Source organism: Pelodiscus sinensis, chromosome 1, assembly GCF_049634645.1.
Source record: "Pelodiscus sinensis isolate JC-2024 chromosome 1, ASM4963464v1, whole genome shotgun sequence".
Lineage (NCBI taxonomy): Eukaryota > Metazoa > Chordata > Testudines > Trionychidae > Pelodiscus > Pelodiscus sinensis.
Genome location: NC_134711.1, coordinates 263,806,470 through 263,833,371, shown reverse-complemented (window position 1 = coordinate 263,833,371; position 26,902 = coordinate 263,806,470). Strand labels below are relative to the sequence as shown.

Genomic DNA, 26,902 nt, shown 5'->3' with positions numbered 1-26,902 from the left:
TGTTATCATAGTGCACTTGCAGGACAGCCAAAAGATATATGTGACAGCAGGATTTGGGAGCAATTAGACATAGCACCAGGAACAAAAAGCAGTAAGATAATGCACCAGCAATATGACATTGCTATTGAAAATCAGAGAGCAGACAAAAATATCTTGCACTTGTTATGGTCCTAGGATACAGTGCTTATCTTTGTAGTGATAGCAGTCTGGTTGTCACACTGAATATTTGTTTCACTGATGTGGGTGGGAGAATGAAGCAGCATTACCGGAAGAAATACTGTTATGATATAGTATCATAAAAAGAAGAAGTGCTAATAGAAACACACGTTACTTCACAACATGTTAGAGTCAGTACTGCTTGGTACTATCAGAGTGGAATATTGTTTAAAATACTCTTCAGATTTTCATGTCAAGGTTATACATTTGATGATCTGATATTTTCTATTTCCATACAATTATGGTTTTGTATTTTAATTATTTATTCTATGAGCTACATTTAATCAGTGGTGTGGTTGTAATCACTGGTGTACAACGTAGTAGTTATTGAAAATTTGTGTTCAGCATACAAAATAGGAGAAATCTAAAGCAAAAAGTCCTTCTGTTGTTACTACTGAGACTAGACTCAAAGGTGTTAAGTCCATTCCAAAAGAAATGGATGACATGACACTTGGCACATGACTTGGCACTGAGGCAGGTTCTGTGTTCTTGTTGCAGACAAATGAGTAGTTAATATGAAATAGATTAGTTAACACAAAATAGACTGAACTACAAAATAAAATAAAATGAGAGATTCTACTAATAATTTCTCTTAAGGAACACTTTTCTCTAGTTTTCCCAAAGCTGTTGTTTAGATTATGTTCACTCTAGGATAGAGACTGCCATGTATTTGTCATGAAAAGGCCCCAACACATAGTTGGCATTTAATCAATAATTAACATAACTATAGTGAGGAATGCTTGTATAGTCGTCCACAGATACAGAGCACTAAAGAAATAAACAGTTTCATAAATAAAATATAAACAGTTTCTAGGAGCTATTTTTCATTTCCCAGTTCTTTCTCAACAACTTTGTCCTTAAACATTCTCATTTCCCATTTATACTCCTTATTTAAAAAAAACCCCAAATAAAGACATAATTAAATACAATGGAATGGTGTTTTGATGCCACTGTTCTTATTTTTGTTACAACATGATGTTTTGTTGCTCTCAGGAGAATGAAGAACAGAGACAAGGGAAGTGGTTGCTTTTACAGCCAGAAACATGAATATATTCCACTGTCGACATGCAGTCAGTTCTTTTGTGGGAAAAAAGTGTCATTCCCAATGTCCAGAATGTCATTTTCTTAGGAAACCAGGAAACTAAAACCCTTTCCTTACAGTATTGGCTTGTTTGATGTCTTCCTATTTTTGTTTCCTTTATCAGATGGATGGATTTAGTACAGCCCAGCATGGGAGTAACACTCTGATAAGTATTTTTAAATATATTTAGGAATTGGGCCCATATTTGCAATCACTATTCAATAAAGAGATTATACATTTAAAAAGGACTGTATGCAATCAAGAAGAAATTTTAATTAATCATAAATAGACCTGATCCTGTGGAAATTATTTGACCTGACAGTTCAAGGTTTGATCAGCACATCACAGAGATTACAAACACTTTTGACTTGAACAAACAGAGTCCCAGAGAGTCAGTTCAGACTGAAATACTTTAGAAAAGCTAGTGTGTACACATCACACAATGTCATTGTTTCTCTTAATGCTTCCATTCCATTAGGAACCAATGCGGGACTCTTTTAACTTCCGAGAAACCTTTCAACATCATGCTGTCCTGGTCAACACTGAAGCAACAGAGATTACAAGACATCAAACTACAATCTTTTATCCCATGTTCTGTGTGTATAAAACAAGGAGTCAGCTTCCCTTTGAAGTACTAATTGACTGTCTGTATCAATCAGTGCTTAATCCCTTTCCTGCATGCATTTAGGTCTCCACAGTAACTGAGCTGGCCTTCTCTCTGGTCCAGTGCTGTAAAGTACTTAAACTAAATGTGCACAATGTAAAAGAAGTAATTGATCTCAAAGCCTTGCTAAAAGCACCAGACTTCCCAATTCTTGCTTTAGTTCAAAAGTGAATGAGATATATTACGGTGGAGAGGAAGAAGCTTTAGGGGGAAAAAAAAGCAAATTGAACAATTAGCATTGAATACATTAGGCCTGGCCGATCACCATGTAATAATTAAAATAGAAACCCAATAGTACTCTTCTGCAGTGCTTCACTCAAAGCAAGGCAATGCTAGGGATTTAGTGATTTACTTTGTCTCCTTATATTTAAGAGTAGAATAGCAAAAAATCTTCTTGGTACAACTCCAGTCACTCTGGACCTGCTGCCCATTTCAAGAACTGTTAATACAAAGCCTGAAAGATACTTCTATCATTCAGTGGAATCACAAGGAAAACACAACACAATGTCTTATTGATCATAGCTAACCAGATACTGAAGGGGAGCTGTACTGATATGGTGCCAATCTCTCTTCCTCCCATGGCACAGAAATCAGGAGAAAGATTACTTGGCATACTCAGAGACCCTCTTGAGTTTAGAGAGGGGCGGGGAAAATCTGTTTCTAGCAGCAGGACATCTCCCAACAAGTACAGACTCTGTGAATGATGCTGAAAAACCTTGCCACACTCTATGGCTACGTCTAGACTGCAAGCCTCTTTCGAAAGAGGCTTTTTCAAAAGATACTTTTGAAAAAGCTTCTTTCAAAAAAGAGCATCTAGACTGCAACCTCTTCTTTTGAAAAAGCGAGCCGCTTTTGAAAAAGCCCTGTTTGCATTCAAGAACGCCTTTTTTCGAAAGAGCACTTTCGAAAAAAGGCGTTCTTCCTCGTGAAATGAGGAGTACCACCATCGAAAGAAAAGCCGCGTTCTTTCGATTTAATTTTGAACGAACGCAGCTGTAGTCTAGACGCAAGTGAAGTTTTTTTGAAAAAAGGCTACTTTTTTCGAAAAAACCCTGCAGTCTAGACACAGCCTCTGGTAGGTAAGGTGGAGGCAGCTAGATACACAATAAGCAAAGAAGCATGCACTTGGCAGGCAGCTCCCTGATTAGAGGTAACAAGAGCTGCTTCTGACAGTTCAATCCCACAAATCATTAACGGTGACTTCACCTATTCAGAGATGTGTTTGGTTCTTTCTTTGTGGAGCTGGTGATCATTGTCCTGCTGTGCACTGCACACAACGAAAGTATAATAAAATGAATGTTTCCTAAAAAGCATTAAACAGTAAAGCATTATATAGTAAATCCTTGAATTCCTTGAAAGGCCTCTCGTCCTTTTTTACCTGCTGTGGTAAAACAGACTTCTGCATCACTGTTATTTTTGTACTGTATTTTTAAACAATATTTCAGATCTAAGGATTCAAGACATAGAGGCTAGATTCTCAGCTGCTGTAAACTGATGTAGCTACACTGAAATTACTGGTACCCTGTTGATTATATTAGCTGAGAATCTGATGCCAGGGTGGTATATTTTACATGTGAATACAGAATGGGAATCGGTAAAGAACTTCCACATTTTTAAAAATTTAAATTTACTAGATGAGGAATTAGTTCTGCTTAATTCCAGTATATGAAGTATGCATGCTGACTGAGATTTCCAAAATAATTAGTGATTTTGACTGCTCAATTTGTAAGGAGGGCTGATTTTTCTGAAAGAGGGTGGCAGCACTTTCTGAATACTAGGCCCCATTAGGATATTTCGAAAACTCTAGTCACTTGCAAATCTTGGCTAATTTTTGTAACTCTAAGTCACACGTAGTAGTCCAATGAATGTGTCATTGGATTTGCTTGTTTTTAAGCGAGTAGTTTAAAGTGATTTTTTATAGTTTCCAGTATAATTTTGACTTGCCTTAATTTAAAGATTATTCCTTATAGGTAAATATGCTGGTCTTTTAGAAGGTCACGTAAGACGGGTTTCATAATATAGCCAGCACTATCATTCAGGCAGGCCTTGGGGGTATGTAAGAAGACTACTGAGTGGATGGCAGAAAATAAAGCAACCAGGCAAAGAGAATAAACTAGTTTCCTGCTACATCTGCTTACTCTTGACACTTAGATCCTCCAGTAACTTTTTCCTCACTATCCTGCTGCCACATAGGCAGTCACTACTCAATCCTACACCACTGTCAGCTTCCTCCCCTTCAAGAAGTATTGCCAAACTGGCTCAGATAAAAGGTGATCTTGGGACCTAAATGTATCTCTATGATTTTGTCTTCATGCTCTAGCCCTTCACTTGAAGCATGACAGGACCCCCACAAAGAGCAATCTGTTGCCTTGGTGAGAGGCTCATGCCCACTCCTTTTTGGGGAAGCTTTGGACTATCTGAAAAAACAAGGACTCTGTCCCAGACCTCTGTGCTGAAGACCATGCCAACACTACACCAGAAGGGCCATGATTTATTGGAGAGTGTCGTGGCAAAGCAGTGGGTCTCAGAATTAACTCACTGAAATGAATGGGACAGATCCCACCTCTGAGAGCCGTTGTTTCAGGCCAGGTTTGTATTCACTGTATTGGTTTATATTTTAAATAAAGCTTTCAGGATTATCTTTATAATCTTGAGAGTGAGATGCTTTGTTAAAAAAAAAAGTTAAGACTGACAGTAATGAAGGAACAGCAGGAGGTTGGGCTTAACATATATATCCATGGTTCCAATGCCATGATTCAGCCCTGCCCAAAATGAGTTCAAGTACAGGTTGGATCTCCCTGGTCCAGCACTGTTGGGACCTGACCAGTCCCAAATGAGAGAATTTGTTATACCAGAGGAGGTGTCCCCTGTCACCTGCCTGGAGCCAGCTGGCCTGCTGCCTCTGGCCCTCTCTATTCTCTCCCCTTCCAGTCTGTCCATCGTACTGCAGCTGCCCCTCAACTTTAGGCTGCCATGGGCAGCAGGGTTCTCCAGCCCTGGCACTGGTCTTGCGCTGTCGTGGATAGCCAGTTTTCCTAGGTATCGCGCCACCATAGGCGACTAGGAATCCCCAGCACCCAGCTCTGTGGCTAAATCATATTGTAGTATAAGTAGAAAGATGTTAGGCCATTATTTATTTATACACTGAGTATTTATTCTGTAATCCTTACATTAAATAGATTTTAAGGCCAGAAGGGATGATTATGGATCATTTATGAGAGTTGTCCCTATTGAAATCAGAAAGACTTGTGGATTAAATTATTATTCATTTGAGTAAAAGTATCTGAACTGTGTCTTTGGTGACAGCAAACCTAATGGTGTGCAGTCTTGTGTATTTTATAGGTGCATGTTCTATTTACTTCCCTGATCAGAGGGTACCAAAGATGTTTTCATTCTGGGCAGCCTTGATTGTTACATAAGGAAGATACTTCATCCAGGGTATGTCTACACTACCCTCCTAGTTCGAACTAGCGGGGTAATGTATGCATACCGCACTTGCAAATGAAGCCCGGGATTTGAATTTCCCGGGCTTCATTTGCATAAGCGGGGAGCCGCCATTTTTAAAACCCCGCTGGTTCGAACCCCGTGCAGCGCAGCTACACAGGGCTCGAACTAGGTAGTTCGGACTAGGCTTCCACGAGGTGTACCGGTAGTTCAGAATAGGAAGCCTAGTCCGAACTACCTAGTTTGAGCCCCGTGTAGCTGCGCTGCACGGGGTTCGAACCAGCGGGGTTTTAAAAATGGCGGCTCCCCGCTTATGCAAATGAAGCCCGGGAAATTCAAATCCCGGGCTTCATTTGCAAGTGCGGTATGCATACATTACCCCGCTAGTTCGAACTAGCGGGGTAGTGTAGACATACCCCCAGTTTAACATCTTTTATTGGGTCAACTTTTGTTTGTTACATGCCTGTTTAAGCCATAACACTTCAAGTAGGCCGAAGCACCTTCACTTGTATTGTGAGAAGTCTTCCAGTAATTCAATCTGAGTTAGGCATGAGTGAAGGGCAGCTAAATCACTTGTTAATTCTAGGGCAGTTGCTAGCACAGTGGGGGTAGATCTTTATAGCTGTGCCAGAGAGAAGTACCTGTGTTTTATTATCTGCGCTGCTGTTCACCCCCAGCAAGTAGCTGCATCTTGGTTTTAATTGGAATAGCTAACATAATGTGAGGCCTTCTTCTGATAAATGTCACAAGTTAAATCCCTACATCTGAGTATACACAAAAAAGGAGAATAAAGAGTGAAACTGATCTATGGATTACAAAATAATGTTAATAATAAGGATGCTTTCAAATGGGCAGATAATGTTTCAGAGAAATGTGCTGGCTATAGCCAATATATTCTTTTACTCTAGGGTTGCCAGGTGTCCAGTTTTGAACCAGATAGTCCAGCATTTGAGCTTTCTGTTTGGGAAACAAATTGAGAAAATATAAATGAGAAAATATTAATGTTCGGTATTTTCGAAATAAGATGTAATGTAGATTGTGATGTAATGTCAAGTGTGTCTGGTAATTTGAAACCATCTGGTAACCCTATTTTACTCCTAAAATGCCACTAACAAAAATAATCCCCAAATTAATTTCCAGCTCTTGGCATCATGATGGGCTGTTTGCTTAAAATCTGGTAGATTTCATAGCAACACATTAAAGTAGGATCTAGGCCAAGGCAAGCAGTATGCGGGGGCCAAATGGATCACTGTGTCAGTGAGAAACCATACACTGATTTGGGATGTGACAAGTGAAAGATCAAGGAGTTCATCAGGTGAGATGTTGTGGGGTCCTGGAAGAAAAGAGTCAATTTGAGAGAGACTAGGAAGAAGATCATGGAACTGAAGGAGGGAGATGAAGTAAGTTTAGGGAAGTTGCCAAAAACACTCTAGTGAATCTGGGGCCTGTCTAGACTTCATCCATCTCCACAGATTTACTGAGATGATAATCAACTTGCTACTCTCCTTCATTATAAATGGAGAAAAATTGTTTCTAGCTAAGCTTCTGTTAGACTAGAAGCTACAACTGTCATGCAAAACACCCTACAATGTGAGTTATCAAAGTAAAATTTTGTCAGTCAGACTGTGCACTCAATGTATTATTTTTCAGATTGCTGTCTAAGAAATCAGCTCAAAAGAATTAGGCTTATCTTGCAGGCTGTTACAGTCTTATTCATCACAGACACAAAAAAATCTCTCCCTAAAGGAAACATCTATCGTTACATTGTATATGGAGATCAACAGGTTTTGCATTCCTTGTGGTGTTATCATGCTCTTTCATCAGCTAACCACTTAATGTACACCACCATGGCCTTCCTGTTACAGATAGAAGGAAGGATTTGTTGTGACCTAAAACCCTAACTTACTCATTACCCAACAGACAGTCAATTTGCCACAGTAGTGAGTGCAATGACTATAAAGGCAGTTTAATGGAACCTTTCCCTGCAGCTGGAGAACATCATGTTGTTTGGAGAATTCCTGGTAAACAGGCATTTTCCAAAATATAAACACTTGATTTCAAATGAATATTTATTCTGTTTTTCCCCACATTTATTTTTAAAGAGGAAATGTCTGTATAAACAGATGATTAAGATCTAAAGTGTGTGTTACCAAGGGAGGGATGGCGGTAGCCTTATTTCTGCGTGTCGACAGAAGAAAACATTCCAGATCTGTGATGATCCAAAAGGAAAAACATTTTTTTTGCAAACAGCTTCCTTGCATTTGTGGGTGAAGCATGGTCGAGGATTTAAATGTATAATAAGTGCGTTGCATGTGAACAAAGTCATATCATAGCACTTGGAATCCTTTCTGAAATGGAAACATCAGATCATAGCTGGCCCTGTATGGGAATGCTAGAATAGCAGGGAAAAGAATCATTCCCTGCCATGCACACTCATTCAGGGACAGGCCCAGTCAAGGACCAGAGAATGATAATGCTGCTAGTGGTGCTAGAGATGTAAGAGGTTAACTGGTTACCCACTAAGCAGGCAGCTTATTGGCCTGCTACAAGGTAATCAGCCTGGCCAGCCGACCTCATCTGTGGCATGGCAGGCTGGAGAAGTCTCCCACCTGCAGTGGGCCTGGCCACCTGGATCCTGCCTGTGGAGCAGCTCCACACCTGCAGCAGTTAACTGGTTAAACAAAATGTTTAATGGGTTAGCCATTTTAGGGTGTTTTACATCCCTAAGTGGTGCTAGAGGCCTTAATTTAGGAAGGTATTTACACGGTATTTAAGCACATAGATTGATCATGTGCTTAAAATTATGCACATGCTTTATTACTTTGTTGAGCACTCCGGCTACATCTACATTGCAGGGTTTTTGTGCAAGAAGTCTTTTGCGGAAGAGTTCTTGCGCCAAAACTTCTTGTGCAAAAGCACGTCCAGCTAGAGGCTTGCCTTCACAAGTTGCGACCCAAAATTTGAAAACTTCTGTCATAACACCTAGGAGCCCCAGCGATGGACTACCATTCCACTCTGTTAGGCATTTACAAACACAGAACAAAAAGATGCTTCCAAAGAGTTTACAATTTAAGATTAAAGCAAGACACAACAGATGGAAATCAACAGCTAGATGGAGATTACAAGGGAACAATTAAAAATAACATTAGTCAGGATGATAAGGAGCAGCCCAGAGATTGCCATGCTTTTGGTAGGCATCACGGTAAGGGAAGATTTTCAAGAAGGATAATGAGGTAACTTTATCGATGTTTGTAGAGAGCTTCTCCCAAGAATTAGGAGCAGCATGACTATAAATATGAAGATGCTTGTTTGAAAATTTAACAAGTGAATGGTGGAAGTAAGAGCTGATATCTTGATAGTGAATTACGGATAATAGTTTGGGTGGGCCTTAAAAGTGAAGACAAGAAGCTTGTGCTTGTTGTGAAAGAGAAGAAGGAGTCAATGGAAGGAAGCCCAGACAAGGGTGACATAATGGATGCATCTATACTGCACCGTTTTTCCAGAATGATGGCTGTTATTCCAGAAAAACAATGCTGGCATCCACAGAAAGTCAAAATAATGTATGGCATTTTCCGACAGTGGTAAACCTCACTACAGGAAAATAAGCCTTTTTCTGAAAAGCTTTTTTGGAAAAAAGGTGTGTGTGAATGTGGACGAGTGAATTATTTTGAAATAAGAGGCCTCCAGGAAATAACACAGGTGCCCTGCTGGTCACTCCGCCCACACTTCTCAGAACTCTATAGTTCCTGTTTCCCAGCAGCTCTTAAAGATGCAGACACAAGGGACAGGGCTTGTGGCAGAAAGCTGATCCTGAGACCTTCCGGACACCATGCAGCTCACAGTGCCACACGTCTGGCCAGCAGGTCCCAGCCAGAAGACCCCCAAGAGTCCCCTGCCCCTACCACGGAGCATGTAGAGAGCTCCCAGGAGCCTGCCAGGGGCCACAAAAGGTGTGTGCCATCTTTGTCTGGGGTGGAGATCCTGGCCTTCCTGGAGGTATGGCGTGACAAGGAGAGTCTCCAGGACTTCTGCTCCAGACAGTGTAACGTGGACATATATGGCTGGATGGTCGAAAGCCTGGCCATGAAGAGCACCAACAGGAGCCTGGAGCAGGTTCACAGTAAAGTTAAAGAGCTGCGGCAGGCCTACGCCAGGGTGAAGGAGTGCGGCTCATGATCTGGGTAGGACCACACTCCTGCCCCTATTATGAAGAGCTGCACTGCATTTTGGGGGGCGTTGCAGCCCCTTCTCCACCCCTGGTGGTGGACTCAGGGCTGGAAATGCCTGTCGTTGCCCACCTGGGGGGTCCCAGCCAATGTGGAGGATGAGGAGCAAATGGCCAGCACTGCCACTACACTGACTTTGATGCCGGTACCCCAGGGCCTGGATGTCTCCCTTTGACTTTCGTTGCCGGTACCCGAGGCCGGGGCGTGCTCTTAGTTATTCACATACACAGGGTGGGGGGTAGGTGCTGAGGGTCTGTCATGCGATTGTCGCTCAGCCTTCTCGGCCTGGCCATCGTGCGGCCGTCTGTGCATGTGGGCTTATGCGCAGCGCCAGTCTGTGCCATGCAGCCCCAGGAGGCAGCACTGGAGCACCCCTGCACTCCTGCTCACAGGCTCTGGGGAGGCCAGACCCCTGCGGGGACGACGACCATGTCCTCCCACCATCAGCCACAGTGGAAGGAGGCTGGGGACAAGGGCAAACGCATACCCGCACTCAGACTCTGGAGTGCCGCACACGGCACATGTGTATATCTGCATGCTTGAGGCAGCACATGCTCCCAGGGACAGTGCTACCAGGTGCAGGTGTGTGTGTGGCTCTGATGGAAGCCCATGCAGCTTCAGTCCCCTATTTTGCCCAGGAGATCCCAGTGTGGCCGGCCATTTCCCTTCCCTGCTTGCTCGTGGGATGAGGGAGAAAGGGAGCATGGTCCCCTGAGGACCTCTGGGCCCCTGTGAGGCAGGTCCCACTGTCCAGGCCACACATAACCTTTCTCCCAGGACATCATCATTCTCTAACCTGGGGACTGTTGCTCTCAGCTCGCTGTTGAGGGAAAGGCCTCAGGGACAGTGTTTCCAAGGATGACTGAACACCTTTCTTTATTCTCCACAGCTGAACCAGCCATGACTGTGGGGCAATCACCAGCAGTCAAGCCAGCTGCCCAACCCCAGGGGAGCTTCAGGCATTAGAGGATCCAGGAGGACCTCATGAGGGAGCACATGTCCATCCTCTGGGACATGCAGCAGACACTGGCCCAGAAGGTCCAGGAAATGCACAGTGGTGGGCCCAGATATGGACCAAGCTGCTGCAGTAGGACCACAACATGTGTACCACCATCCAGGAGATGATGAGCTACCCGACACCAGTCCCAGTCCCCGCTCCAGTACTCAAATGCCCACCCTATGCCATCCCCTGGCTCCTCCCATTCCAGCCCCTACTCCCCCTCTTATGGCAGCCCCTGTCCCCCATATCATGCCTGACCTTTCTCCAGCCCCACCACCTGCCTATCACCACGTTCTCCCAGGATCCTCCCATCCCCGAGGTCACCAAGCTCCCTGGACATGTGGCGGAACAAGCACCTGAGCCACGCGTCAATCTCAGCCCCTCAGCTCTAGCCTCTCCTCCCTCCTCCAAGGTACTCAACCACCCTCCCCATATCCAGGTTCTCAGCCCCACTCCTTCCTAGTTACTTCTATCTTAAATAAATAACCAACCAGTTCTTTTTTTTTTTCAAAACAAAAGATATGTGTTTTTTGAGTCTGCAGGTAAGGAGGGTTGTAGGGGGAAAGAGAGGAGTTGTTGTGGGAAAGTCAGAGAGGAGCAAGTCACAGGTCCCTAATGGGGAGGCCCTGGGGAGAGTTACTGGGGTCCTTCAGAGAAACTCTCCCTCAGGGCCTCCTGGATGCTCACTCCTTCCTTATGGGCCTAGCAGATGGCAGCTGTGCATGGCTGCTCAAAGCCCATCCCTCCCAGCTGGCCTCCTCCTTCCTCTCCACAATCTTGTGGAGAACACAACACGTGGAGATCACCTGGGAGATGTTGTGCTCCCCTACACTGAGGCACGTCAGGAGGCATCTGAACTGTGCCTTCAAGTGCCCAAAGATGCATTCAGACTAGATATGGGCCCTTTCCAGGAGGCCATTGAACTGGTCCTTGTTTGGGTCCAGGTGGCTGGTGTAGGGCTTCATCAGCCACAGCATTAGGGGGTAGGCCATGTCCCCCACAATGCATGCGGAATCTCAACATCCCCAGCCCTGATGTTGCACTTAGGGAAGAATTTACCATCCTCCAGCTTATGGTAGAGACTGGAGTTGCAGAAGATCCCTTTCCTGACCAGCTGATGAAAATGTCCGTGAACTGTCTGTGGTGGTCGTTCAGGGCCTGCAGGACCATCAAAAGTATCCCTTCTGATTTATATACTGCATGACCCAGTGGTTGGGGGCATGGATATGGATCTAGATTCCATCAATAGCATCCCCCACCGTGCACTTGGGGAAATCCAGGGTGGCAAATTGGCCAAGTCTCCCAGGCGGATGACCCGGCACAGCAGGATGGTATTTATGACCCTCACCACCTGCAGAAAGAGATAAACACAAAACAGAGAATCAAAGGGGGTTCCAGAGCCCTTGGGAGGTCCCCAAGCTCTCACTCCCCACAAACACCCTCGGAGCCACTCCCTATGAAGGCACCTGCCATCAGGGCAGGGTGAGGGTGGTACTGCAGAAACCCTTTGGGACGGAGCTTCCCACTCCCAGCCCACCCTCCGCACCATCTAACCTCACCTTTCCCTAGGGTCCCCCTTTCTAGTACTCCCTCCCCCATGGTACGTCTACACTGCATCCCTAGTTCGAACTAGGGATGCAAATGGAGACAACCGAAGTAGTTAATGAAGCGGGAATTTAAATATCCCGCGCTCCATTAACATGATCTCGCCGGCGCGCTAGTTCGAATCACAGCTGATTCGAACCAGGAAGTGCGCGCCGGGATGCGTTAATTTGGACTAAAGCCCTTAGTCCGAACTAATGTTACTCCTCATTTTTTGAGGAGTCCAATCAAAAAATGAGGAGCGTCCAATCAAAAAATGAGGAGTAACATTAGTTCGGACTAAGGGCTTTAGTCCGAACTAACGCGTCCCGGCGCGCACTTCCTGGTTCGAATCAGCTGTGATTCGAACTAGCGCGCCGGCGAGATCATGTTAATGGAGCGTGGGATATTTAAATCCCCGCTTCATTAACTACTTCGGTTGTCTCCATTTGCATCCCTAGTTCGAACTAGGGATGCAGTGTAGATGTACCCCCAGGGATTGCAGCCCGAGAGTGCTATACCTGCATGAAGAGGGGCCCTGATAGTCAATTTTCCCATGCTGAACTGGTTGCCTGTGGACCCATAACAGTCAGGCATGGCAAGCTTGAGAAGGCGATGGCGACCTGCTTCTCCAGGGGGATGGTGGGTTGCATCTGGGTGTCCCATTGTCAGAAGCCAGGAGCGAGCCAGGGACACAGTTACATGAATGTTTCCTACCTCATGCAGAAGTTGGAGCCACTGCTGGTCATCCCACAGCTCCAGGACTGGTGTCCAGCCTCCAGGAGCATCACTCCACGATGGGGTGTAGTTGCAAGGGCGTTGCTTCCACATACAGGCAGAGATTCTCAGCGATGAGCTTGGGGTTGAGCTCATGCAGGGCTATGAAGGCAGCCTGCAAAAACTGCTGCAGAAACTGGAGCATGGCAGTGAGGGGCCATCACGTGCCCAGAGGCCACTCTGGCTCCATTGCAAGGAGTGCTGTGATGTCCTGAAGCAGGGCAACCAGAGCATACAGAGGAAATGCTTTGCTGTCCTTCAGAGAGGTAGGCAAGCAATCAGAAGAACCTGGAAAACGGATCTCCAGGGAGGTCCCTTTCAGCACGCATCTCAGATACCCTCAGGCAGCAGCACCCAAAAGCAACAGCTGACTTAATGCCCTGCCTGAACTGATTCCAGATGGCCTTAAATGTGAGATAGCGTCCAATCAGGGTGGACACTATCTTTTGAAATAGCACATCTCTATTTTGTTGCGCTTTTGGTGTGTAGGTGCGCTATTTTGAAATAAGGTTTTCTGGAACATCTCTTCCGGAAAAGCTCATACCGAAAGAAGCGTGCAGTGTTGATGTATCCATAGTCAAAGCAACAGGCTAGAAAAATGACTCTTGCAGAAGTATTCAGAATGGATATGAGCAGGATAAGATTGCTTTTATCAATGCATGTTGCAGTAATTAAAATGCAAGGTGATACAAGCATGGGCAAGAATTTGAGGTGAGTAGATATTCATTTTAGAGATATTATGCAGTGAGAATCTGCAAGACTTAGATGTAAGCTTGGATTTGAGGACCTATAGAGAGGTCTCTATGATCTAAAAAAGAGACAAGTAAAGGGGAGGATTTAAGGGGAAGATTAAGAGCTCTGTTTTAGCCAGGTTGACCTTGAGTTGACACCTAGACATCCATAAAGAGATGTTAAAAGAGATAGGTTGAGATTTTGGTTGTGATAGGAGGCAGCTCTGGGGGAGATAAGTATATATATGAGTCATCAGCATAGAGATGGCAGTTACATGTATGTTTGTGTATAAGATTATTCAGCATTAGGCAGTAAAGGGAGAAGTGAAAAAGGTCAAGGATAGACACTGATCAGAAAGGGAACCCCATGGGAAAGCCCAACATAGTTTCTAGACCAGGAAAAAGTTAGGAACCACTGTTCTAGACCAAAGGGTCAGATGAATGGCCAATGCTTGTGGCCCATGGTTCCTCCTTCCAGAAATTTGGAGGGGGATGAGGAAGTTTGCTGAAGGAGTTATTAGAGAGACAGAAGAACCAGGAAAAGACAGAGTCAGGTCATCCAAGGGAGGATGGACATGTGTGTCAATGGTACCTATTGGGCAAAGGAGACTGAAGTTGGAGTGCTGGTTCTGAGTTGTGACTAGGAGAAGGTCATCAAAGACTTTGGTGAGAGGGATTTGAATGGACTGCAAGAGGCACAAGATGGATTGGAGTGGATTTAGAGTGAACATAAAGAAAAGGACTCCAAAGAGTGATTGTGGATAGCTTATTCAATGAGCTTAGAGATGAAAGAGAGACGGGAGATGAAGCAAAGAAAGGAGAGACCAGTGAGTTTGGGGCAGGGAGTGGTTACAATGGGAGACAGCACACTTGCCTTATGAGGCGAGGAAAATCAAAGGAGAGTGAGAGGTTAAGGAGAAGAGTAAGGGAGGAGATGAGAGTAAGTGCAGTGGACACCAGCAGATGCCATCACTGAAGCAAGTAGAGTATGTTTGCAGCAGCTTCTAATGAAACCTGTGTTGATCTATTCCTACACTAATTGCATTTGTATAAAGAAATTTATCTCTTAAGATCCAGTATTTTGTTAGCTTATTTGGAATCATTTTATTTTCAGCTTGTTACTCTCTTGAACAGCTTTTTGGCATCCATCTTTTCTATTCCCCTCAGAGTTTTACATAGTGTATTCACTTCTCCCTCCTAATTGCTTCATGTGTAAGGAATGGAGTTTTTTTCTTAGTCTAAGTAGCTACAGATTAACTGTTAGTGAGGGGGGAAAGTGCAAAAGTAGAGGAGCAGTTTGTAGAAGCATTGGCCACTCATCTGACCCTTTGGTCTAGAACAGTGGTTCCTAACTTTTTCCAGAGGGGGACTCATTTTGACTATTCAGCAAGACTCGGTGACCCAAGGCAATTCAAAAACGGGGGAAGAGGGAGGCAGAACCACCTGGGGAGACACTTGGTGACCCTTTTGAAATGTAATGGCGACCCATATTTGGGTCCCAACCCATAGATTGGGAAACCCTGGTCTAGAAACTATGTTGGGCTTTCCCATGGGGTTCCCTTTCTGATCAGTGTCTTACAATTTGTGAACAACTGGTCCCCAGTTCAGCAGGATCCTCAAACACATGTCTAACTGTAAGCATCTGAGTAGCCCTATTGACTTCAATGGACACAAGTAGGGGTAAGACTGCATTTATCAAGGTCAGAGAAAAGGATGTTGCAGCACTGAGATGCACATTTTCAAATACCTTGCTCAATCAGGGCCCTAGGATATGAACACCTGGGCATTTTTTAATCTAGTTCTTATCACCCCAATTTTTTCCCACATAAAAATTGATTTTTTTCAACCCTGATGTAACTTGGTCACTTTTAAGTTGCTTTTCCTAATAATTCTGTAAATGTTCCATGTCTCTTGCAAATTTGAACACCTTGATAAACATTCCTCTTCCCCTAAGTCATTGGTTTATCCTATGAACAACAGCAGATATACTGCTAACAGATTCTTTTAACACTTCAATTGTCAGCTCCTCTGTTCAGTCTATAACCATTTATCATATGGTCTCAGTTACTAAGCAATTTTTTTAACCAGTGGAGAATTTCACCATCAATATCACATTAACTAAAATTTTACACCAGCCTTTCATGTGGTACTGTATCAAAAGCCTTTGTCAGGTTCAAATGCTGTAGATTACATTTGCTACTTCACCCTTAGCAGTTCTTATTGTCACTTTTTCAAAGAAGTTAATCAGATTTGTTAAGTGTGACCTGAAGTCTATTACCAGTCTTTAGGTATCTAAATGCTATTCTGCTTGACTCCTGCAATCGACTGACTCAGATCATTCAACAAAAGCTTGTTAATGTATATTACTAATGTGAATAGAATGCCTTTCTTTAACCTTTTTTTGGTTTGGGGTACGTGCGCTTTTTGACTGTGTTTCTTTAACAGTTAATTTGTATTTCATTTTTAAGGTCTAAGTTTGTTATCTTCGCTTATATTGAATAGTGTCTTAACTCTCTGAGTGGTGCTATTGATTTCAACTACTGTAACAGTAATAGCTCTCAGCATTTTTAATTGGTCTTTTTGGCCAGTATGTGTCATTGACAAGCTATTGCAGGCCCCTTCTGGTGGTGTCTGTGGTTGTGCCTGGGCACTTGGAACAGTCCATTGCATCTGGTTTGTTTCTATTGCTTTTTTTTTCGTATTTTCCCCCTCAGACTGTACAAACCATGCCATCAACCAGCAAGAATTTGAGGAGAGGTAAGGATTATTTTGGCAAAAATAATTATAAAATGCAGCAGCCTCAGGGTTAAGAACAGGAGCTCCTTTCTTAATTTTTATAGGGTCCTGTTTTCATTCACTGGGCTAATTAACTTTTTCTTGGGCCTGTACTTTTGTGCTGTGCTTTAATAAAAAATATTACAGTCTTCTCACCCCCTCCAAAGAAAAAAATGCATCATACACAAATCACTATACAAAGGCACATTCAAACTTTGCTTTTGTTTTTGCAACAGAAACATTCTGTTTGAAATATAATAAATCATTTCCTTTGCCTGCATGTGTCTGTGCACACCACTAGTGCTCATTTTCCTCACACTCTTTCACTTAAGAAACAGATGTTACATGCTATAACAGGAAGGGAAAGGTGCTAGCAGGCACTTTGAGACCAGCTGTGTACCTACAGTGTATTATGTTCCTACAACAGTTTGTTCTCTTTAAAGCTGACGTATTGCTTGCCACTTCTTCATACGCACAACTTCCTATAGCCAGGGGAAATTAACTCCATCATAAAGTGGGAGTTTGATGGATCAGCAAAGTGGATCACCCATCTCTAGCCTCCTGTTTCTCTATTAAAAACTTCTATGCTTAAGCATGATAATCTTTATATTTGGGCAGTTTAAAATAGATTTTAGTCATAATTGGCAAATTAATAGGAGTGGGAACTGGCAAATTGATATGATCTTCTATAGGACTATAGGCCTTTTTTGAATTTAGCTCATGTTAGTAGTGCCCGAAAGACATTATCATCTGATATCTGTCCAAGAGCCTGTCTGAAACAAAATTAGCCTCAGTTCTTACTGGAAAAATATCCGCATTGATGAGACTTATCACCCCTGATGGTGGTTTCACCAGATGGATAAAGACTGAATGAGCATAGAAGGTGAACGTCTCCTGTCCACCTTTTGATGGTCTCTCCATGTCAGGGTTGTGAGACAAGCTTGTACACAGCCTGTGCTGTAGCTAAATACAAAGCTTTGTTCGCCAGGGAACAGTGTAGCATCTTTCAGAAGCACTAAAAACCCTGAATAAACGTAGGTTTTCCTTTTAGTTATGCTAATTACATTGACTGGTTCCAAAGAAGGTTGTTTTTTTAGGGTGAATTTGTGCTGATAGCGTTAAAAGAGAATGAAGGATTGAAGCACTGTCTAAATTAGAGCAGGCAGGCTCTGTGCAAGGTTCCCTGTACAGCTCTTCCAGTGCATTCAGTTCTGACCTGAAATCTCTTTGCTGTGCTGTACGAGGTCTTGGCTCCTCTTGAGCAAAGAGTGACAATCATGCTCATTGGTGCCAAATTATGTGTTGGTTTTGCAGTGTGGCCAAAATGAGACTTGAATGAACATGCCCCAAAAATGTCCGTGTGTAGCCTAAATCAGCATCTGAACACAAGTCTCCAGAGGTGAAAGTCTAGTGTGCTAAACTCCAGCTGTGACTTGATCAAAGCACAGCTCATTTGATATGTAAAATACGATCATAAGAACAGTCAGGAATTTTGTGAGTAAGAGGAAAGTATCAAAAATAAGAGATGAAAGAAAAATGTGCATAGCCTCAAGTAGATGTTTTAATGTAATCCAGGATCTATCAAATAATATATATTCTTAAAACAATAAGTCAATAGAAAGGATTTTGGAAACAATAAAATTTTGTGAGGGGAAGCTGTATCCCCAACATTCTGTTGTGATAGTTCATCTTAAAAGGTCAAGCGCTTAGAAAGCTAGTGAGATAGCACTACATCTTGTATCACTGCTCCCTCAGCTTGGGAGAGTGGCAAGGTGATCTTGTCACTATAGGGTTGAAACTCTTCCACTACTGTACTCCTGAGTGCCTCTGTGGTGAGGTATGTGGAAGTGGTGTGGCTACGTTGGTCTCAGTATTGAGAGAGATATCTTTTATTAGTGCTATGTTTGTTGGTGAGAGAGACAAGCTTTTGAACTTACCCAGATCTCTTGTTCAGGTCTGAGAAATGTACCCTGTGTGTCTGTGTAAGCTTGAAAGCATGTTTCTCTCACTAACAAAAGTTGGTCAATAAAAGTTGTTACTTTGCCCACCTGAGTTATGATTGAATCCTGCCCCAGTAAAGGCAGTGGAAGTTTTGCCACAGATTTCAGCAGGACTAGAATTTCACTCATAGTATTCAGAGTAGTTTATGGATCCATTCATGTGCATGATTTTGGAGGCACACATTTCCCAGTGTGCTTTGCATTGCTGACATGATATAAAACAGAAGTTCAAGGAGTACATGAAAGATGAAAGTCAAATGTTTCTAAAAGAGGACAGGTGGCAAGAGCAGGAGAAGGCAAGTTCTGGGAAGGCAAACTGACCTTTATCTTACCATGAACACACATAGCAAGAACAGATGTGCAGCACATGGACTAAGGGAACAGGGCTCTGCCAACAACATAAAATAAAAGGGAAACAAGAAAAAAAATAAAAGTAACTGTAAAAAATATGAATAAATGATTGTGAGTATGTTGGGGATTGTGTTGGATCAGAGACTTGTTCTATGACTGTTGCCAATGTCAAGGCAAGGCCTAGCTAAGGGAGGCCTTAGTTAAGGAGGGAAAAAGATATAATTAAAGCAACATGTTTGTATGAGACAATGTGCTCTTCCAAAAAAATCAATTTAAAATCACTCTCAGATCTACTGTTTTCTTTCTTTTGTGCTCAGAAAAGAAAAATATAGTAAGGTTCTTAAACTGTATAACTTTCTTTGTGAATTTTTAAAAATAATCTATCACTGTGACTAGCATTACCTCTGATTAAATGGGCATATGAAGAACAATGGATATATTAGGGTTTTTTTCCTGGTGGTACGTTGTGATAAGTGAGTGCCATGATTTTAGTTGCCATGCTTGGGAAAACCTCTGAGGGGCAGTTTTCCAGGGATAATATCACAGGGCAAAACTAATTCCTAGTGAAATCCTAGTGGGGTGACACCCACAATGAAGGCAAAACAGATTGGCATTGTTGTATAATTCCTAGAAGTCCTTTTCCCTCTTCAGGAATAATATGAAAGAAACATTGGTAGCTACCACCAGATTGCAGCACTGCTAGTGAAAATTTTGATCAAAATCTTTGGTGAATGGAATTTAGTAATGTTAAAAAAGTAGTAAAACCATGTGTGAAAAATGGGCTGCTTGAAAGCTTTTACAGGTGTTTTCTCTTTTTTTCCCCATAGTAATTCATCACTGGGGGTATGTCTACACTAGAAAGTTAGTTCGAACTAACGGACGTTAGTTCGAACTAACTTTCCTATGCGCTACACTAGCGCTCCGCTAGTTCGAATTTGAATCGAACTAGCGGAGCGCTTAGTTCGAACTAGGAAAACCTCATTTTACGAGGACTAACGCCTAGTTCGAACTAGCTAGTTCGAACTAAGGGCTGTGTAGCCCTTTAGTTCGAACTAGTGGGAGGCTAGCCCTCCCCAGGTTTCCCTGGTGGCCACTCTGGCCAACACCAGGGAAACTCTATGCCCCCCTCCCGGCCCCGGACCCCTTAAAGGGGCACGGGCTGGCTACGGTGCCCGTGCCAGGTGCAAGCCTGCCAGCACCCAGCTAGCAGACCCTGCACCTGGCACGGCACAGAGCCACCCACCCGATGCCTCCCAGCCCACCCCCTCTTGCCGGGACCAGGCTGGCGGCTCCCGGGAGCTTGCCCTGGACCGCAAGAGGCGGGCACCTTCCTGGGCTAGTGCGGACATCGTGGACCTCGTCCACGATCTCCGCACTAGGCACAGGAAAGTGGCCGTCTAGGGCAGGAGAGCTGCCAGCCTGGCCACCCAGGAGCAGGTGTGCATGAAAATCAAGGGGGTCCACTGAGACCCCCTACCCTGAGCCCTGAGCTTACAATGGCCGTCCTGGGTCAGACCAAAGGTCCATCTAGCCCAGTAGCCTCTCTGCCAACAGCGGCCAACCCTAGGGACCCTGGAGGGGATGGACCGAAGACAATGACCAAGCCATTTGTCTCGTGCCATCCCTCTCCAGCCTTCCACAAACTTTGGGCAGGGACACCACTCCTACCCTCTGGCTAATAGGACTCCATGGACCCAACCTCCATCACTTGATCTCACTTCCCTTTAAACTCTGTTCTAGTTCTAGCCTTCACAGCCTCCTGCAGCAAGGAGTTCCACAGGTTAACTATTTGCTTTGTCAAGAACAACAACTTTCTCTTACTAGTTTCAAGCCTGATACCCATTCCTTTCCTTTGGTGTCCTCTAGTCCTTCTTTATGGGAACTCATGAAGAACTTTTCTGAATGCACCCTCTCCACCCAACCCCTGCTTTTAGAGACCTCTATCCTGTCCCCCCTCCGTCTCCTCTTTTCTAAGCTGAACAGTCCCAGTCTCTGTAGCCTCTCTTCATCTGGGACCTGTTCCCAACCCCTGATCATGTTAGTTGCCCTCCCCTCTCCCAGCCTTTCTCTTCCCCTCTCCCACCTCCTTTTCCCAGTCTCCCCCAGTTTTTTTCAATAAAGACAGAGTCAATGTTGGAAGAAACATTAGCTTTATTTTGTACATCAATAAGAAGGGGGGCTAGGGAAGGGCAAGTGGAAGAAGGTGAGGGAGGAATGGGGCACGAGCCCCCGATGGGGAGGACTGGGCTGGCTCTGCGGGCTTCTGGGGGTGGAAGCTCTCCTGCAGCCCCCCAATTACTCCCTCTCCCCAGATGGCAGCCTGCGGCAAGTGCAGCCGGGCTGATGGCCGAGTGGTGTGATGTGCCCAGTGTGGGCACTCAGGGCACTCCAAGCCAGAACTTCTTTGCAAGCGGGGCACCCCTTAGAACTGTGTGTCCGGGGTGGGGGTCGGGACCCTTTAAGCGCAGCCCTCGGCTAGCCTGAGACAGTATCTCCACGCTCTAAGTCCTCCTTTTATGCCCTGCCGGCACTGCTTCCGGCCATCATTAAGCCCTGTTCAGAGTCCACTCAATGTGGACTTACTAGTTCGAACTAGCAAAACGCTAGTTCGAACTAGTTTTTAGTTCTAGATGCGTTAGTTCGAACTAGCTTAGTTCGAATTAACTAATTCGAACTAAGTTAGTTCGAACTAGCGCTGTAGTGTAGACGTACCCTGGGATGGTATGTCAGGTGACAGTATAATGGCCACATTCCATCTAAACAAACAAAATGCTACTAATAGAAGACTCACATCTTAGGTGTTAAAAAAAAAAAGAAACTCCCATATACAGTGGAGTCCGGATTATCCGACTCCCGGTAATCCGACACTCCGCTTTATCTGAATCTGCAGCTCCCGGGGATTTTGTCCCCAGGAGCTGCAGGGTCGGATACAGCGTGGGCGGGGACAATGGCCTCGCTTGCTGCCCCGTCACTCTCTTGGAGCAGCTGCTGCCGCTCCTGCCTGGGACAACGGGGCAGCGAGTGGGGCCGTTCTCCCACCCCATGCTCTGGAGCCACTGATGAAGCTCCTGCCGGGGCCGCTTCTTTCCCAGCGGCAGCAGCAGCAGCTGTCCCTGTGCTCTCTAGGATCAGCTGATGGGGCTCCTGCCAGGGCTGCTTCTTCCCCGGCAGCTGTCCCTATCATCCGACATATTCGGTAATCCGACCATGTGTCAGTCCCGTTTATGTCGGATGATAGGGACTCTACTGTAGTTACATAAAAATTCTGTTAGTATAATTCTGATAAGAATCAGAGGGTCTGGTGGCACCTTGTAGACTAACAGATTTATTGGAGCATAAGCTTTTATGGGCAAAGACCCACTTCATCAGATGTATGTAGTGGAACTTCCAGAGGCAGGTATAAATATACAGGCACATGAAAAGAAAGGAGTACCAATCAAGAGGAAGGCCAGAGATAGCGAGGTCGATTCAGTCAGGGAGGATGTGGCCCACTTCTAGCAGCTGATGTGGAGGTGATGTGAACACCAAGGGAGGAGAAACTGCTTTTGTACTTGGCTAACCATTCACAGTCTTTGTTTAATCCTAAATTGATGGTGTCAGATTTGCAAATGAATTGTAGCTCTGCAGTTTATCTATATTTTTCATAGTGTTTCTCAAACCCATTTTCTAGGACCCCTGCAAATCTTCTCCCAATTATCTGGGACATCCTTCCATTTAGCAACTAGGGAGGACAGTGTGATTGTCACAGGCACCAAGGGTATGTCTACACTACCACCCTAGTTCGAACTAGGGTGGTTAATGTAGGCAATCGAAGTTGCAAATGAAACCCGGGATATTTAAATCCTCTGTGGGTGCTTTGGGGCTAGAGTACCCACTTAAAAAATAGTGGTGCTCAGTATCCACTGGTGGCTAGTCCCCCTTCCTCTCCAGTGCCTCCTGCCCATCCACCAGTGATCAGCTGCTCAAGTCGTGCTGTGGGGGAAGGGAAGGAACTGGGCCAGGAAGAGGCAGGGTGAGAGGGTGGAATAGGATGGAAAGGCACAGAGGCAGGATGGGACATGACACAATGAGGTGGGGGTGGGTGGGAGTAAGGGTGCGGCGTGGGACAGAGCAAGGGTCAAGCACCCCTCAGGAACTCCAGTCCATGGCAAAATGTTCCTCGACTTTAGGGAGAGAGCAGAATTTTAGCCATGAATGTAAGCTGTCATTTAGTTTCTTGCAGACCACTTAGTAAATTAAAAAAAGAAGTTGACATTAACAGTCATTCTGAATATTGTTAGCTATCACCAAAAGGGAACAAAGCATTCCTGGGTGATCCATACCCTTCATAGTCATAAGAAGTAAATAAGATCTGCAGGTGCAGAACTGGTTCCTCCTCTATCTGGGTTGAGACAGCTCAGCCTAGAAATTAAGGGTGAGCAAACCTTTTTGGGGAAAAAAGAACTTGACCCAGGCCTCAAAGAGGGCTACTTTAATCACGGTTGTTGTTTATTTTCCTATCACTCTGTATTTTCAATTTCAACAAGGAACTGAAGTGGAATTCAGAAACATACTCCTGCTTTTGCTGCATCAGTAGAAATTCTGGGCTTCCTGGACACAAAGCTCTTGGGGCAAGAACAATCTATCTTTTCATTCTGTACGTGCAGTGCAGCAGTGTTATATAAGAACTAAATATTTTGGGAAACATTAAGTGCTAATGCAATACAAATTTATCCTACTGCTAATAAATCTTGTAAGCAGATATATGCTTCAGATATTTCCAGTTCAATTCTGTGGATTTGCTGTGATTCACACAAGGATCAGTAAGGCAACCACATTCAAACCTACTTATTCAAATGCTTTGTAGTTAATTCATCACTACCAGAAAGCTTAGTTCCTGGACCATTCTTAATCTTCCAACTTAAAATTTTCATCACTCATGATAATTCTCAATAGTCCCGAGGGAAAAAACAAAAGTCATTTGCTAAACAACTACCTCTGTCTTATAGTACAGGTTGGATCTCGCTCTTCCGGCATCCTTGGTGCCTGACTGGTCCCGAACGAGGGAATTTGCTGGACCAGGGGAGGCCCCTTCTCTTCTGACCTGTGCTGTCACTGAGTTAGGGCTCCAGCCCACCCCTGCTGTTGCTCCAACCCCTCCCTCGGGCTCTGTATCTGCTGCTGGCCCCGCTGCTGCTGGGGCCAGAGTGCCATGACCGAAGCTCTATAGGTGGGGCAAAGCTCCACAGCCACCTGGTTCTGCAGCTGGGGTCAGAGCTGTGCAGCCAGAGCTGGGGAGGAGGGCTGGGACTGGAGCTTCATGGTCGGGGCCAGAGTTCCCTGGCTGCCGCTGGGGCTGGCGCTCCACAGATGCTGCTGGGGTCCAAACTCCCTACTGTGCTGCCCATTCCCACCCCCACTGGGCTTCCAACTGAGTTGCTGGTGCCCCTCCAGCACTGCTGCCCCACTGCCAGACCTCCCTGTTACTAAGCTCTGTGGTCCAGGAACGTCATAGTTGGTGGCGAACCTCAGATGTTGCCAGACCAGGGAGTCCCAGTTAAGGGAGGTACAACCTGTACATGAGTAGAAAGAGTAAAGACCTAGAATGAAGGTCAAAATTCCAAAGCAAATAAAACAAAGACCATATACAAATAGTCTAGTGGCTGGGACAAGAGATATATAAAAGAAGAAGAAAAATATGAAGTATAAAATGAAAAACATTAAGAGGTCAATAGCCATAAGCAACAAAGTCAAAACAATTGTCTTATTTGTTTCTCTACAGCTTTCTAGTCTCCGCTCAGCAGCTACGATTGTTTAAAAAATCACTGACATGAAAGGTTATACTACTAATCCAAGAATTATATAGCACAGATGAATTTCTAAATTTTAAAATTCTATTTATTTAACAGTGATAGAAATGTAGCCGTGTTAGTCTGGTGTAGCTGAAACAAAAACCAGGACTTTAAAGACTAACAAGATGGTTTATTAGGTGATGAGCTTTAGTCTTTAAAGTGCTACATAGTCCTGTTTTTTGTTTAGTTAATGTGACTATTTTTTTACAACTATAACTCAGATAATATTAACCACTCGAAGTTAGAAAATTTCAGAAAAGTTTTATATATATTTAACCCACAATATTTTACAACAGGCGGAGTATAAATATATAACTGCTAAAGAGAAACACTCTTTTCATCACTCCTGGAGTATAGGAGCTATAATATATTTATGATTCTGAATCTTTAAAATTAAGTCTGTAACTGATTCCAACTAAGGCACAGAAGACCAGTTGTGCTAATGTTACAGTCAGATACCACTGAGCCATATATTACCAAAGTCAGTTCTCAATTGGTGTAATTCAGCAGAGCTCTGTTAGCTTCAATGGAACTGTGCCAGTTTACTCCAGTGAAAGAATTGCTCTCCATTCTTTAGTGAAGAATGCAGCGAGAAGTTGCTGTACAACTTTCACCCAGACTCATAAAAATTGTCAGCAAAGAAAAGCTTGAAGGCATAGAAAAGCATGCAGCACTGTGGAAAATATTCACATAATCACAGGACGTGATTTAAAGTGACCTCTATGCTTGTGACCTCATGGTTGGTTGACTCTCATGGATCAAAGTTAGGAAATAAGAAGTCAATTCCACTTGTTGTGAGTACTTGTCTGAAAGCATGGGGTCAAGTCAGGCCTTGATTTTTATCAAGACAGCAGTGAAACAAGTGAAGTAATTGTTTTTATGATAAAGAACATCCTTGTGGAGGATAGATTGAATCTGGAGTTTATTTCATTGCCTTTTGCCAGTAATACATCCGTTAATGATGGGAAGCACATTTCTGTGCTTCAGAGATTAAAAACATTCTAACCAAAGGCTGCTGCCAACCAGTTGCAAATCACATCTGTCATAACTGCACCAGTGCAGCCTGGAATCCTGGTGACTTGAGTGATGAAGTATTTGTGATTTAGGTGGATGATCATTTATTCAGCAAAACAAGACCAGAAAAGGATTTTATTGTAAAACCTGGAGAACCTGATAAACATTAGTTGGACCAACAGCTTACTTCATTGTGTCTCCTCAGCTGCATGCGCCATTATGAGCATATCAAGCACATTCATCCTTTCTCTGCAGTGGCTTCCCATGGAATATTGATTCCATGTCAAGGTCTTGTCAACAAACTCCACATAACATAGCCTAATATACTGGAGACTGCAGTTGACAAATCCATACTGTTTTATCATAGGGTAAAGCTTATCTATGCAGGGGACAGAGCTTTCTCAGAGATTGGCCCTAGTCTATGTAATAAACTCCCATAAGGACTTAAGGAACATCAGAAACCTCATCATTTCCTAATTTGCAAGGTGCATTTCTTTGACCTGCCTTCTCTAAGGGTATGTCTACACTACCCCCCTAGTTCGAACTAGGGGGGTAATGTATGCATACCAAACTTGCTAATGAAGCCCAGGATTTGAATTTCCTGGGCTTCATTAGCATAAAGCCGGCGCCACCATTTTTAAAAGCCGGCTAGTGTGAACCCCGTGCCGCGTGTAGCCGCGCGGCACGGGGTTCGCACTAGCCGGCTTTTAAAAATGGCGGCGCCGGCTTTATGCTAATGAAGCCCGGGAAATTCAAATCCCGGGCTTCATTAGCAAGTTCGGTATGCATACATTACCCCCCTAGTTCGAACTAGGGGGGTAGTGTAGACATACCCTCACATAAGTACATAACAACATGAACATTAAAGAGAGAGTGAGAGAGAGCGAGAGAGTGAGAGAGAGGCCTCTCCCCCCAAAAGTCTCTACTAAACACAACACTTTTTTGCACACACAATTCTCCTCCCGGCGTAAGGACAAAGAAGAGAATAAACCACATTTGGTGGATGGCATAATATTTGGTGGATGTTAGTCACATTGTTTAATGTCCTACTGAAAGCTTAACATTGGCCTAACACTGCTCCCATTAAATTCAGTAGTCAAACCCTCATTGACTTTATTAGAAGTTAGGCCAATGCTGAGTGTCTTTGAAAGTCTCACTTGTGATTACTTCCGTAACATAATGAGTTTATGATCTTGATTATGTGTTGGTTA

General features: G+C 44.1%; 1 long non-coding RNA gene across 2 annotated transcripts in view; it reads left to right on the top strand.

The window, feature by feature from the left end:
• Positions 1-26,902, top strand: part of LOC142826457 (uncharacterized) — a 212,700-nt gene that overhangs the window by 171,588 nt on the left and 14,210 nt on the right. For both annotated transcript variants that reach the window (XR_012900584.1, XR_012900583.1), the window contains one exon: positions 4,282-4,550. This is a non-coding gene — a long non-coding RNA (uncharacterized LOC142826457). The remainder of the gene's footprint in view (positions 1-4,281; positions 4,551-26,902) is intronic.